This window comes from Humulus lupulus, chromosome 9 (genome assembly GCF_963169125.1).
Source record: "Humulus lupulus chromosome 9, drHumLupu1.1, whole genome shotgun sequence".
Taxonomy (NCBI): domain Eukaryota; kingdom Viridiplantae; phylum Streptophyta; class Magnoliopsida; order Rosales; family Cannabaceae; genus Humulus; species Humulus lupulus.
Genome location: NC_084801.1, coordinates 114,790,437 through 114,803,027, shown reverse-complemented (window position 1 = coordinate 114,803,027; position 12,591 = coordinate 114,790,437).

Genomic DNA, 12,591 nt, shown 5'->3' with positions numbered 1-12,591 from the left:
CTAGTTTCTCCCGGCCTTGCTAGCATAACCCTAGTAGTATCCACCACACTAGCCAGAAAACCTATACATCCTCCATGTAACAAGTCTCTGGCTCTCAACATTGATATCATGGGTATACAGGGTCCACATACCGTACCCACAAACAAAAAAGGATCCTCTCCCTCAGGCTCAAAAGTCACCATCTTCTTCCTGCAGTCAATAGTAGCTCCGTATCTTACTAGCAGCCCATACCCAAGATCATGTCAAAGTCCTTCATATCTAGCTCAATCAAATCTACTGAAAGCTCCCTACTATCAACCATCACTAGCAGTGCTCTAACCCACCTCTTGGAAACTACCAGTTCCCCAGTAAGCAGTATAGTCCCAAACCCCGTGGTATGGTACTGTAACGACCTAAAATCACTAATATGGCTTAAGGGCCCTGATTAGTGCGCCGGGAGGGCATAATTGACTTATGAGCGAATTTAATGATTTAATGCATGCTTTTATGATTATTTGAATATAAATGTGGTTAAATGTTATATCTATGAGAACCACATTATTATGTGGGCAGATTTTCTGTGAGCGACTTGAGGCGATCCTAGGGAGCTAGATAGCGGGAAAAGTCGCAACGGGGCTTAGTATTTGACTTTGGATAAGTCAGGGGTATTTTAGGTATCGGGTAGTTATTTAGACTATCGGGTTATGGAAATAAATATATGGAGATATATTTGAGGATAGAAAGATTAGGCGGGAATATTGGAGAAAATTACCGTTTTTCCCTCGGGGACGTTCCGGTACCCCGAGCCTCGGGATTGACTTAACTGGCTAGGATTAGATTAAGTTAATGGAAAAAAATAGAGGAATAAAACAAACCGACCTCAGCTTTTCTTCTCTCTTCTCTTCTCTTCCTTCTCTCTTCTCTTTCAAGAAACCATAGAAAATCTAAGGGAAAATTCAACTGGAAATTTCTATGATTGAGCTGAAATCATGAAGGTTTAGCTTAGTTCTCAGCTAAGGGACACCCAACCAGAATCAAGGTAAGAATTGAGTTTGTTTATGGGAGTTAAAGTTCTATGTTTTGACTGAATATTGAAGTGTTTATGGTTTTAATGTTTAAGGATTGAATTAAGCTGAGAGGCTAGGATTTTAGCTCAGGAATTCGTCAAGAAGGTGGTTCAGCAAAAGAGGTAAGCTTCAATTCGTATTCAGAGGTTAAATTTTGAGTTTTGCATGACTGGTTTTGGTGTTTAGAGTTGTTGGGTTCCAGAGAATCAAAATGGAATTTTAGTAGGTTTTTAGGCTGGATTTCTGTTGGGATATGTTGTTAGAGTCATGTTAAAAGTCTTGTGATTAATGGATTTTGAATTAGGATGCTTTGGAATGGTTTTGGATGGGGTTAGGATGCTAGAAATGGTGGTTTTTCTGCGCATGAAGGGAAGGGTCGCGGGTCTGTTCTAGAGCGTTGCGGCCCTATGAAGCAAGAGAGCCAAGGAGGCTCAGCCAGGGGAGAGCGCTACGACGCGTGTCTGCTTGTTGGGGGCCTTGGGCTCTATTTTAGAGGAGGGCCGCGGCTAGGCTTCAAGGGCTGCAGTCCTTGGGTGCATTCTTGAACATTTAAGGATTTTAGGCACGGGAGTCTAGCCTAGGGTTCTCAGGATCGATTTCCCCACCGTGCTTGGTGGAATTCGATGTCCCGGAAGCTAGTATTGTACCCGGAAACCTTTACTTTAATATTAATGGAATCCAATACCTTGGTTGTGATTAGGTGCTAAAGCTAGGGCTCGGGAACGGATCGTGCTTAAGAAGCGTCGCTCGTAATCAGTGAACGCAAAAACTAAAGGTAAGAAAACTGCACCTGGTTGTATATCTGTAATGGGACTAAGGGTTCCCTAATGTGTATTCTTGAAAGGATGGTATTATGCCATGTAAATAGTAAACCAACGGCCTAAGAGTGCCAAGGGTTACACTAGCGCACAGGGCGCGGCTTGGCCACTGGTAGCCGAGGACAGCTTAATATGCACTGAGCTCAGTTTAAGCGAGTCGGAGTCAGTGGGGTAAACAGAGGGTGCGGCCTAAGTTGTCGGCCCTGACTATTATGTGACCTGATTATTATGAGACTTGAATGTTATATGTGATTAGTTGCATTTTTTATTCTGGTTATGTGCTGAATGGTTGATGTGGATTATTTGATGGTTGATCATGCTTAAAGAATTGATTTTCTGCTATTGTTGTTTGTGTTGCACGTTATGTTTTCTTGTTAGGCCTTGGCTCACTGGTGCTACGTGGTGCAGGTAAAGGCAAGGGCAAGCTTGATCAGCCTTGACTTGGAGAGCTTTGCGAGCTGAATGTACTTGACCAGTTGCTCAGCCGCCACGGTTGGGGTTTAGGCAGGGAGGCAAGAACCAGAAATGTCTATTTTGCCTTAGTATGGCTGATGGTTGTCCGTATTTTGGGAATTTTGTGAACCAACTTTTAAACTCTATTTATTTTTGGATCCCATGTATAAAATTGTTTAATTATATAAAGTGAAACTTTTAAGACCAAAATATTTTGAACCCTAGCTCATACATGTTTAATGACACATTTTTAAATTAATGACTTGATTAGCAAGTCCTGCACCTTTATAAGTACACAGTGTAGCGGTCTTGGCTATCCAGGGCGTTACAACTTGGTATCAGAGCGTCCTAGGTTTAAGGGTTCCTGAAGACCGGCTGGACATGTACATTCGCTGCTAGAGACAAGCTCAATTCAGGGTTTGGTAATGTGTATATGTGTTTATATGCTTATATGCCTGGAATGAATTATAAATGTTGTTGTTTATTGGATTAATATGAAGCATGAGTGTAACAACCCAAATTTTCTATTAGGGCTTAGGGCCTTGATTAGCGAGCCTAGAGGGCAATGAATGATTGAATATGATAATATGTGAATTTAAGTGAATATGTGATAGAGATGCATGTTTAGTTGAATTAAATATGCATGTGGGCCCCGTTTGGATATTAGGGGTATGTTTGTGATTTTAGCCCGTTGAGGGTATAAATGTGATAAATGCGATATGTATGTGATTTATCTGCGCAGCACGATCCGAGACAGTCCTGGGGAGCGGTTAGCCAGAAAGTCACAACGGGGTTGAGAATCTGACTCAGGGTGAGTCGAGGGGTATTTTGGGTATTAGATGTATTATGGGGTTATGGAAATAAATATTTGGAGATATATTTGAGGTTAGAATGTCTAGGAAGGAATATTGGGGAAATTTACCATTTTGCTCTCAGGGACATTTTGGTACCCCGAGCCTTGAGGTAACCTTAAAGCTTAAGTTAAATAAAAAAAAGCTTATGAAGTGTTTAGAAACTTAGAAACCGACATTCACTTTCCCTTCTCAGCTGGAGATAGTTTCTGTTCTCTCTCATCTTTGCTCTCTAAGACAATTCAAGGAAATAAGCAAGGAAAAGAAAACAGTCAAGAACTAAGAATTGGGGCAGAGCTTGGGAGACTCTAACCAGAAAACCAGGGCTTGGAGCTTGAGGAATTGAAGTTGGGAATTTAGAGGATCAACTCTAAATCATAACTCAGCAAGGGTAAGCTTTAACTTTGAGAATTATGGTTGATTTCTACTGTTTTCTTAGGAAATGCATGTGAGTAGGATTTGATCTGCACCAGGGTGTTTAGCTGAGTTTATGGAGCAGGTTTTGATAGGTTTTGATGTTGAAACTGGGCTAGAACCTTTGTGATGATTATCTGGAATTGTTAGTTTGATTTTGGATGAGATGGTTTGAAGAAAATGCAGGAAGAGATGGAGATTTCTAGGTTTGGAGGTGAGGGCCGCGACCCTAGGAGGGGCATGCCGCGGCCCGTGTGCATGCGAGACCTTGGGAGGCCATGGTGCTCAAAGCGCACCGCGACGCTTGGCTTAGTGCGCCGCAGCCCGTGCGTGTTTCAGGGAGGTGCTAGCCTCTATTTCAAGGCTAGCCGCGACGCTTGTGGGGTGGGGCTGCGGCTCTTAGTGGCCTTTTGTGTTTTTAAGTGTGTTTAGGCTTGGGAACTCAAAGGTTAAGGCTCGGGATGGATTTTATCACCTGGATTGATAGAATTCAAGGTTCCAGAGATTAGAGTTATGGCTTAAAGTTATTTAATGAATTAGAACTTGATGGATGAATATTGTTAATGTGTTGTGACTAGGGTTTCGGCGAGGCTCAAGTTAGGGGACTGTGCTCGGGATATCGGTGCTCGGAGAGCTCAGGACACAGGTAAGAAAACCCTTGTTCCCATAGAGCTTGTATGCAGGGTTGAGCCCAATATGTTTCAACTGCAGGGCGTAGCCCTTTGCTTGAATTTGTTAGTGTTCAATATATGTTTACTATGCTATGAATGCTATTGTGTAAATGTTCGGCAAGAGCCGGGAACGGCACAGGCCGAGGTCGGCAGGGGTCAGGAATGGCAAAGGGCTGGGAATGGCGTTGGGCACGTTGAGTGCAAGGCTGAGTACGGCAAGGGGCCGGGAGCAGCGTTGAGCACGTGGAGTGCGAGTTGCCAGGGGGAGACCCTAAAGGATACCTGGGATATCCTCACGGTGTGGACCGCAAACCCAGGGCCTGGTAAAGTGCCTGGGACAGCTTGGCCGTATGTGTTTAGCTTATTGATGGCCTGTTTATATGCTATGTGTTTGTTATGCATATATTTTCTGCTTAAGAGGGTTTTCTTGCTGGGCTTCGGCTCACGAGTGCTCTGTGGTGCAGGTAAGGGCAAGGGAAAAGTCAACCAACCATGAGTACAGAGAGCGTGAAGCGACGCGTACATGTTTGGCCTGCCTGGCTGCCACAGCTAGTGATTTTGAGAGATGATTGTATTAAAACCTATATTTTGTCGTCTAGTCGACTTGGTTTGTACTTATATGTTGTAAATATTTCTAAACAGTATTTTGGGATCCCAAGTGTCAAACACTTTATGATTTTCAGTAAATGGAATTATTTTCAAGTTTTATAACTCTGTTTATAGCTTAATTACACTTTTTGACCTAAACTCTTGATTAGCGAGTTGAATGCACATTTTAAACTCACTTAGTAACAGCTCTAAGGAAGTAGGGCGTTACAATGAGATACTGATAGGGCCTGGCCCTTGACTGCTGTGTGAGAATATTGAGGCATGTTTATTAGCATCGCCGTGCATGTAAATATTTGGATGATTAAATTGCATATTGTGTATGGATGAATGCTTGATTTATAGCTATTGTGTGAAGAGATTAGGGGCATGCTTATTAGCAGCTGGTGCATGTGGATAAAGGCCTATATGTTGATTGTTTGTGATTGGTTATGTTCCATTGGTGGATTTTGGAGAAGTTTTATTTTACCCTGTCATCGTGGTCTGACTGTCGAGTCGTTGATTGCAGATTAACTTGGATAGCTATGCGTCCAAGAAAATCTACACGACTATCCGGCACTAGGTCTGGGACCGAGGGTGATGACCAAGGCTAGATTCCTCCGCCAGTCCCTAAGAACTGGCAGCAACTCATGGCAGATATGCAGGCTCGATTACAGAGCCAGGATGAACAGATTCATTTATTGTGACAGCAGGCTCCATCAGGGAGCGTTGCCCCTATTGTACCACCTGCGGTGGTACCAGCTATACAGTCTGGGGAGGTTGGGAACAGGTGGGAGCCGTTATATGAGCGGTTCAGGAAGCAGCAACCTCCAATCTTTGAGGGGGGATCTGATCCACTAAAGGCCGAGCAATGGCTAACTATGATTACTACTATCCTGGATTTCATGAGGATAGAGGGGATTGACAGAGTGACATGTGCCACGTATATGTTGAGAGAGGATGCCCGCATCTGGTGGGAAGTGGCATCGCAGACTAGGGATGTTACCGCTTTGAGTTGGGAAGGGTTCAGAGATGTGTTCATTCAGAAATATTACAATGTTGCCGTCAGGGCAACAAAAGTTAATGAGTTTGTGGGTTTGGTGCAGGGCAATATGACTGTTACTGAATATTCCATAAAATTTGACAGGCTTGTGAAGTTTGCACCAGATCTTGTGCCTACTGATGCTGCTAGGTAAGATAGATTCATTAGGGGGCTTAATGCTATGATAGCCCAGGATGTCAGAATCACAACGGTACCTGGAGGAACAACTTATGCCCAGGCCGTTGAGAAGGCTCTTACTGCTGATGAAGCGGAGAACAAGATTTGGAGGGAAAGTGCGGTGAGGCGCGAGGGCCGCAGAGTGGTGCCTATTTATTCAGGGACAGGTAGGGGCAGAGGCCCCAGTGACTTCAAGAGAAAGATTCCTGACACTTCGGCCGCTGCTGGTCCTGATAGGAGGAGTCGGGGTGGACAGGGTGGCCGTCAGGGTGGCGGTGAGGCATGGTGGTCCTATCCGGAGTGCTTGAGGTGTAGAAGATGCCATCTGGGCGAATGTCGAGCCAAAGCTTGTTTTGTGTGTGGAGCAGTGGGGCATCTCAGGAAGGACTGCCCAATGGTGAAGAAGGTGAAGCAGGGAAAGTGGATAGCTTGACTCCAGCTCGAGTATTTACTTTGACACAGGCAGAGGCCGAGGCTAGCCCTTCGGTAGTGACAGGTCAGCTTTCTAGCACTGGCTCTCCTTTTACTGTATTGATTGATTCTGGTGCTACACATTCCTTTGTTTCTAGTAAAGTGATTGATAGATTGTGTAGATCTAGTGAGTATCGAACTGTAGGGTTTGGGACTTTACTGCCTACTGGGGAACTTGTAATTTCTAGAAGATGGATTAGGGCACTGCCAGTGATGGTTGATAGTAGAGAGCTTTCGGTGGATCTGATTGAGTTAGATATGGAGGATTTTGATATGATCTTAGGGATGGATTGGTTGGTCAGGTATGGGGCTACAATCGACTGCAGGAAGAAGATGGTGAATTTTGAGCCTGAGGGCGAGGATCCTTTTGTCTTTGTGGGTGCGGTGTCTGGACCCCGCGTACCCATGATCTCAGCATTGATAGCTAGAGACTATTTACAGGGTGGATGTGTAGGTTTTCTAGCTACTGTAGTGGATACTACTAGGGTTATGCCGGCAGGGCCAGGAGAGACCAGATTGGTGTGTGAGTTTTTGGACGTATTTCTTGAGGATCTACCAGGGTTGCCGCCACGCAGGGAGATTCAGTTTGAGATTGAGTTAGCACCAGGGACAGAACCAGTATCAAGGACACCATACAGAATGGCACCAGCTGAGTTGAAGGAATTAAAGATACAGTTGCAGGAGCTTCTGGATCTGGGTTTCATCAGACCTAGTTACTCACCATGGGGCGCACCAGTGTTATTTGTTAAGAAGAAGGATGGGACTCTGAGAATGTGTATAGACTATAGAGAATTGAACAAGTTGACTATCAAGAATAAGTACCCTCTACCAAGGATTGATGACTTGTTCGATCAGCTGCAGGGAAAGACGGTGTTCTCAAAGATTGATCTTTGATCTGGTTATAACCAGCTGAGGATCAAAGATGAGGATATACCAAAGACGGCCTTTTAGACACGATATGGGCACTATGAGTTTTTGGTCATGTCTTTTGGTTTGACCAATGCCACGACAACTTTTATGGATTTAATGAACAGGGTGTTCAAGGACTTCTTGGATCAGTTCGTCATTGTCTTCATCGACGACATCTTGGTTTACTCCAGTTCAGAGGAAGATCATGAGAAACATCTTCAACAGGTTTTACAGAGGTTAAGGGAACATCAGTTATATGCCAAGTTTAAGAAGTGTGAGTTTTGGCTGCCAGAGGTGACTTTTCTTGGGCATATAGTTAGAGCAGAAGGGATTAAGGTGGATCTGTCCAAGGTAGAAGCAGTAAGAGATTGGCCTAGGCCAAGGAACGCCTCGGAGGTGCGGAGTTTCCTTGGATTGGTAGGCCATTACAGGCAGTTTGTAGAGGGGTTTTCAAAGATTTCTTCACCGATGACAGAGCTGACAAGGAAGAATCATAAGTTTGTTTGGTCAGAGAAGTGTGAGAACAGTTTCCAAGAGTCGAAGCGACGACTTATTTCTGCACCTGTGCTGAGTCTTCCTTCGGAGGAAGGAAAGTTTGTGGTTTACTGTGACGCATCGAGGATGGGTCTAGGCTGCGTGCTGATGCAGAATAAGAAAGTTATAGCCTATGCATCGCGGCAGCTGAAGGAGTATGAGCAGCAGTATCCTACTCATGATTTGGAACTGGCGGCAGTGGTATTCGCACTGAAGGTTTGGCGGCATTATCTGTATGGGGAGAAGTGCGAGATATACACTGACCACAAGAGTTTGAAATATTTCTTCACTCGGAAGGATTTGAACATGAGACAGAGGCGTTGGTTGGAGCTGGTTAAGGATTATGATTGTGATATCCTCTACCACCCAGGGAAAGCCAATGTGGTGGCAGATGCATTGAGCCGGAGGGGCCCAGGGTAGATGTATAGCTCCACCCAGATCTCGAGGGAGTTAGCAGATGAAATGACCAGAGTGAGGATAGAGCTGGTGGTAGGCCAGTTAGCTAATATTACCTTGCAGTCGACTCTGCTAGAGAGGATTAAGGAGGGACAATTGGTGGATGCGCAGTTGCAGGAAGTGAGGCAGCATGTTTTAGCAGGGACAGCTAAAGATTATTCCGTCTCTGAGACTGGTATGCTTTGATATCAGGGGCAAATTTGTGTTCCAGCATATGAGAAAATCAGACAAGAGATACTGGATGAGTCTCACACTACGCCATACTCGCTTCATCCGGGTACCACGAAGATGTATCAGGTTCTAAGGCATTATACTGGTGGCCCGAGATGAAGAAGGACGTGGTAGAGTATGAGTCTAGATGTTTGACATGTCAGCAGGTAAAGGCTGAGCATCAGCGACTAGCAGGATTGCTTCAGCCTTTGGGTATCCCATAATGGAAGTGGGAGGGCATCACGATGGATTTCGTGGGAGGATTACCCAGGGCAGTGGGACTTTGTGACTCGGTGTGGGTGATAGTAGACAGATACACCAAGTCAGCTCATTTTCTACCAGTGAAGTCGACCTATACAGTGGAACAACATGCAGAGTTGTATGTGAGGGAGATAGTTCGTCTCCATGGGGTTCCAAAGTCTATTGTGTCTGATCGAGATCCCATCTTTACCTCTAAGTTTTGGGGAGCTCTGCAGAAAGCTACGAGGACTCAGTTGAAATTTAGCAAAGCTTTTCATCCTCAGACTGATGGACAGTCTAAGAGGACGATTCAAGTATTGGAGGACATGCTTAGGGCGTGTGTGATTGATTTCGAGGGGTCTTGGAGTAAGTACTTACCGTCAATTGAATTCTCATACAACAACAGTTATCAGTCCACGATTGGGGTGGCCCCTTATGAGATGTTATATGGAAGGAAGTGCAGATCACCCATTCATTGGGATGAGATGGGTGAGAGAAGGTATTTGGGGCCAGATATGGTTCAGAAGACTAATAAGGCTATTGAGAAGATTCGAGCCAGAATGCTTGCTTCGCAGAGTAGATAGAAAAGCTACGCTGATCCTAAGCGTAGGGACGTGGAGTTCCAGGTTGGGGATCACGTGTTCCTGCGAGTTTCACCACTGAGAGGGGTGAGGAGATTTGGAGTAAAGGGCAAGCTGAGCCCTCGGTTTGTTGGACCTTTCAAGATTTTAGAAAGGATTGGACAAGTGGCATATAGGTTAGCCTTGCCACCGTCGTTGTCAGGAGTTCATGATGTATTCCATGTCTCTATGTTGTGAAAGTATGTTTCAGATTCGACACATGTGTTGAAGTATGAGGACTTAGAGTTGCCGACAGACTTGTCCTATGAAGAGCGACCAGTTCAGATTTTAGATCGGAAGGAGAAAGTTTTACGGAATAAGACGATTCCGTTAGTAAAAGTGTTGTGGAGAAATAGCAAGGTCGAGGAAGCGGCCTGGGAGTTAGAATCAGCGATGCGGGATCAATATCCCGAGCTATTCAGGTAAATTTTAGGGAAGAAATTCTTAGTAGGAGGGGATAGTTGTAACGACCCAAAATCACTAATATGGCGTAAGGGCCCTGATTAGTGCGCCGGGAGGGCATAATTGACTTATGAGCGAATTTAATGATTTAATGCATGCTTTTATGATTATTTGAATACAAATGTGGTTAAATGCTATATCCTTGAGAACCACATTATTATGTGGGTAGATTTGCAGTGAGCGACTTGAGGCGATCCTAGGTAGCTAGATAGCGGGAAAAGTTGCAACGGGGCTTAGTATTTGACTTTGGATAAGTCAGGGATATTTTAGATATCGGGTAGTTATTTAGACTATCGGGTTATGGAAATAAATATATGGAGATATATTTGAGGATAGAAAGCTTAGGCAGGAATATTGGGGAAAATTACCGTTTTTCCCTCGGGGACGTTTTCGGTACCCCGAGCCTCGGGATTGACTTAACTAGCTAGGATTAGATTAAGTTAATGAAAAGAAAACAGAGGAATAAAACAAACCGAGCTCAGCTTTTCTTCTCTCTCCTCTTCTCTTCCTTCTCTCTTCTCTTTCAAGAAACTATAGAAAATCTAAGGGAAAATTCAACTGGAAATTTCTATGATTGAGCTAAAATCATGAAGGTTTAGCTTAGTACTCAGCTAAGGGACACCCAACCAGAATCAAGGTAAGAATTGAGTTTGTTTTTGGGAGTTAAAATTCTGAGTTTTGACTGAATATTGAGGTGTTTATGGTTTTAATATTTAAGGATTGAATTAAGCTGAGAAGTTAGGATTTTAGCTCAGGAATTCGTCAAGAAGGTGGTTCAGCAAAAGAGGTAAGCTTCAATTCGTATTCAGAGGTTAAAATTTAAGTTTTGCATGACTGTTTTTGGTGTTTAGAGTTGCTGGATTCCAGAGAATCAAAATGGAATTTTAGTAGGTTTTTAGCCTGGATTTCTGTTGGGATATGTTGTTAGAGTCATGTTAAAAGCCTTGTGATTAATAGATTTTGAATCAGGATGCTTTGGAATGGTTTTGGATGGGGTTAGGATGCTAGAAATGGTGGTTTTTCTGGGCACGCGGGTACTCTGATAGTGTAGTGGCTCAGGGCGTAGTGGTGTCTACCCTGATAATGCCAGAGTCGTGGCCTAGGACATAGTACTGTTAGCTCTGGTGTATGGTCAGGGGTGTTCAAGTGGTACCACTACTCTTCGTACAGGTCCGTACTGCCACTACTCCTCAGATACAGATGACAGGGTCGTGCCTCTATTCTCTTCACAACCATACACCTCATGTCAGTACACGTGTCCTGTACCCGGTCGTCCTCATCAATCCCCGTTTGATGCCTAATGTTCGCTTGGCGCACCCATTAAGTGTCTCTAAGTGCTCCTCGTGCCAATGTCAAGGAGGCTTCAACCTATATGTGTCATGAGGAGCCAAGGCGTTGGGAGCAGAGGCTGGCCTATGCAAGTCACATGGAGGCGGCTGAAGACACGGGCGGTGCAACGAGGCCACACCCTCACATAGCGAGGCTGAAGACACGGGCAGTGCAACGAGGCCACACCCTCGCATAGCGAGGCTGAAGAAACGCGCAGTGCAACGAGGCCGCACCCTCGCATAGCGAGGCTGGCCCTCTTCCCCCCGAGTGTAGACGAGGCTCGTGATGCAGACGGTACATAGCGTGGCTGGCCCTCTTCCCCCCAGGTGTAGGCGTGGTGAGGCTTGGGACACGGGTGCCGCAACAAGGCCACACCCTCGCACAGCGAGGGTGTCTCGCTTAGCAAGGCTGGCCTTCTTCTCCCGTGTGCAGGCAAGGCGAGGCTCGATGGTTGAGGGGACGGGGCGTACGTAGATGGCCAGCCGAGGACCCTCGCATAGGGAGGGTGGCGTTCAGATTGGCAAGCGGCCGAGGGTCCTCGCATAGCGAGGGTGGCCCTCTTAGCCCAATTCCCTCAACACCGTGTGACGTCCTTGTCCCCTTGTGCGGGAAATAAGTAGCCTTTAGGATGTCTCGTAGTGTAGAGGTTCACTTGTGAATGGAATTCACAAGGGAAGAATTCCCACATTTACACTTCCCCCCGAGTCTATAAGTACACTTTTAAGTATGTTTGTAGACTCTCTCTTTTTCTCTTGCTTGACATGTATGGCCAACCTTGGGGGACTTAGCCTTGGAGCGTTTCCCAATGTCGCACGAAGAAATACGAAGTGAGACTTGGCGTTGTGTTTCTTTATAGTGTCCAAAGAAACACAACAACCATCTAACTCTTGGGGGATCCATGAAAATTCCTAAGATTGCATAAGGGCCAATCATTCTCAATTGTAGATCCCAAGGTTACCCATACTCTTGATCTCCACCATTCATAGGGATATAGATCCAATGGCTAGGGGGCCTTAACTTTCCTTATAAATACCCCAAGGCTTAAAGCCATTTCTCCACACCAAGACTTGCCTAGCCTTGTGGTATTCCCTCCAATTCACTTTCAAGAGTTCAAGGGTTCTATCCACCTCCAAAGCATTCTTGAGGTAACCTTTCCTTTATTTTCGTTATTCATCTTCCTTTCTTCTTTTTTTTTAAATTATTTACTTTTTTTTAGCTAGCTTTGCGGTGACGCTGGGCATTCTCTTGCTCCTACGGTCTTGCCCCTGCTCCTACGCAAGTTTATCCTTGTACCCCTTCAGCT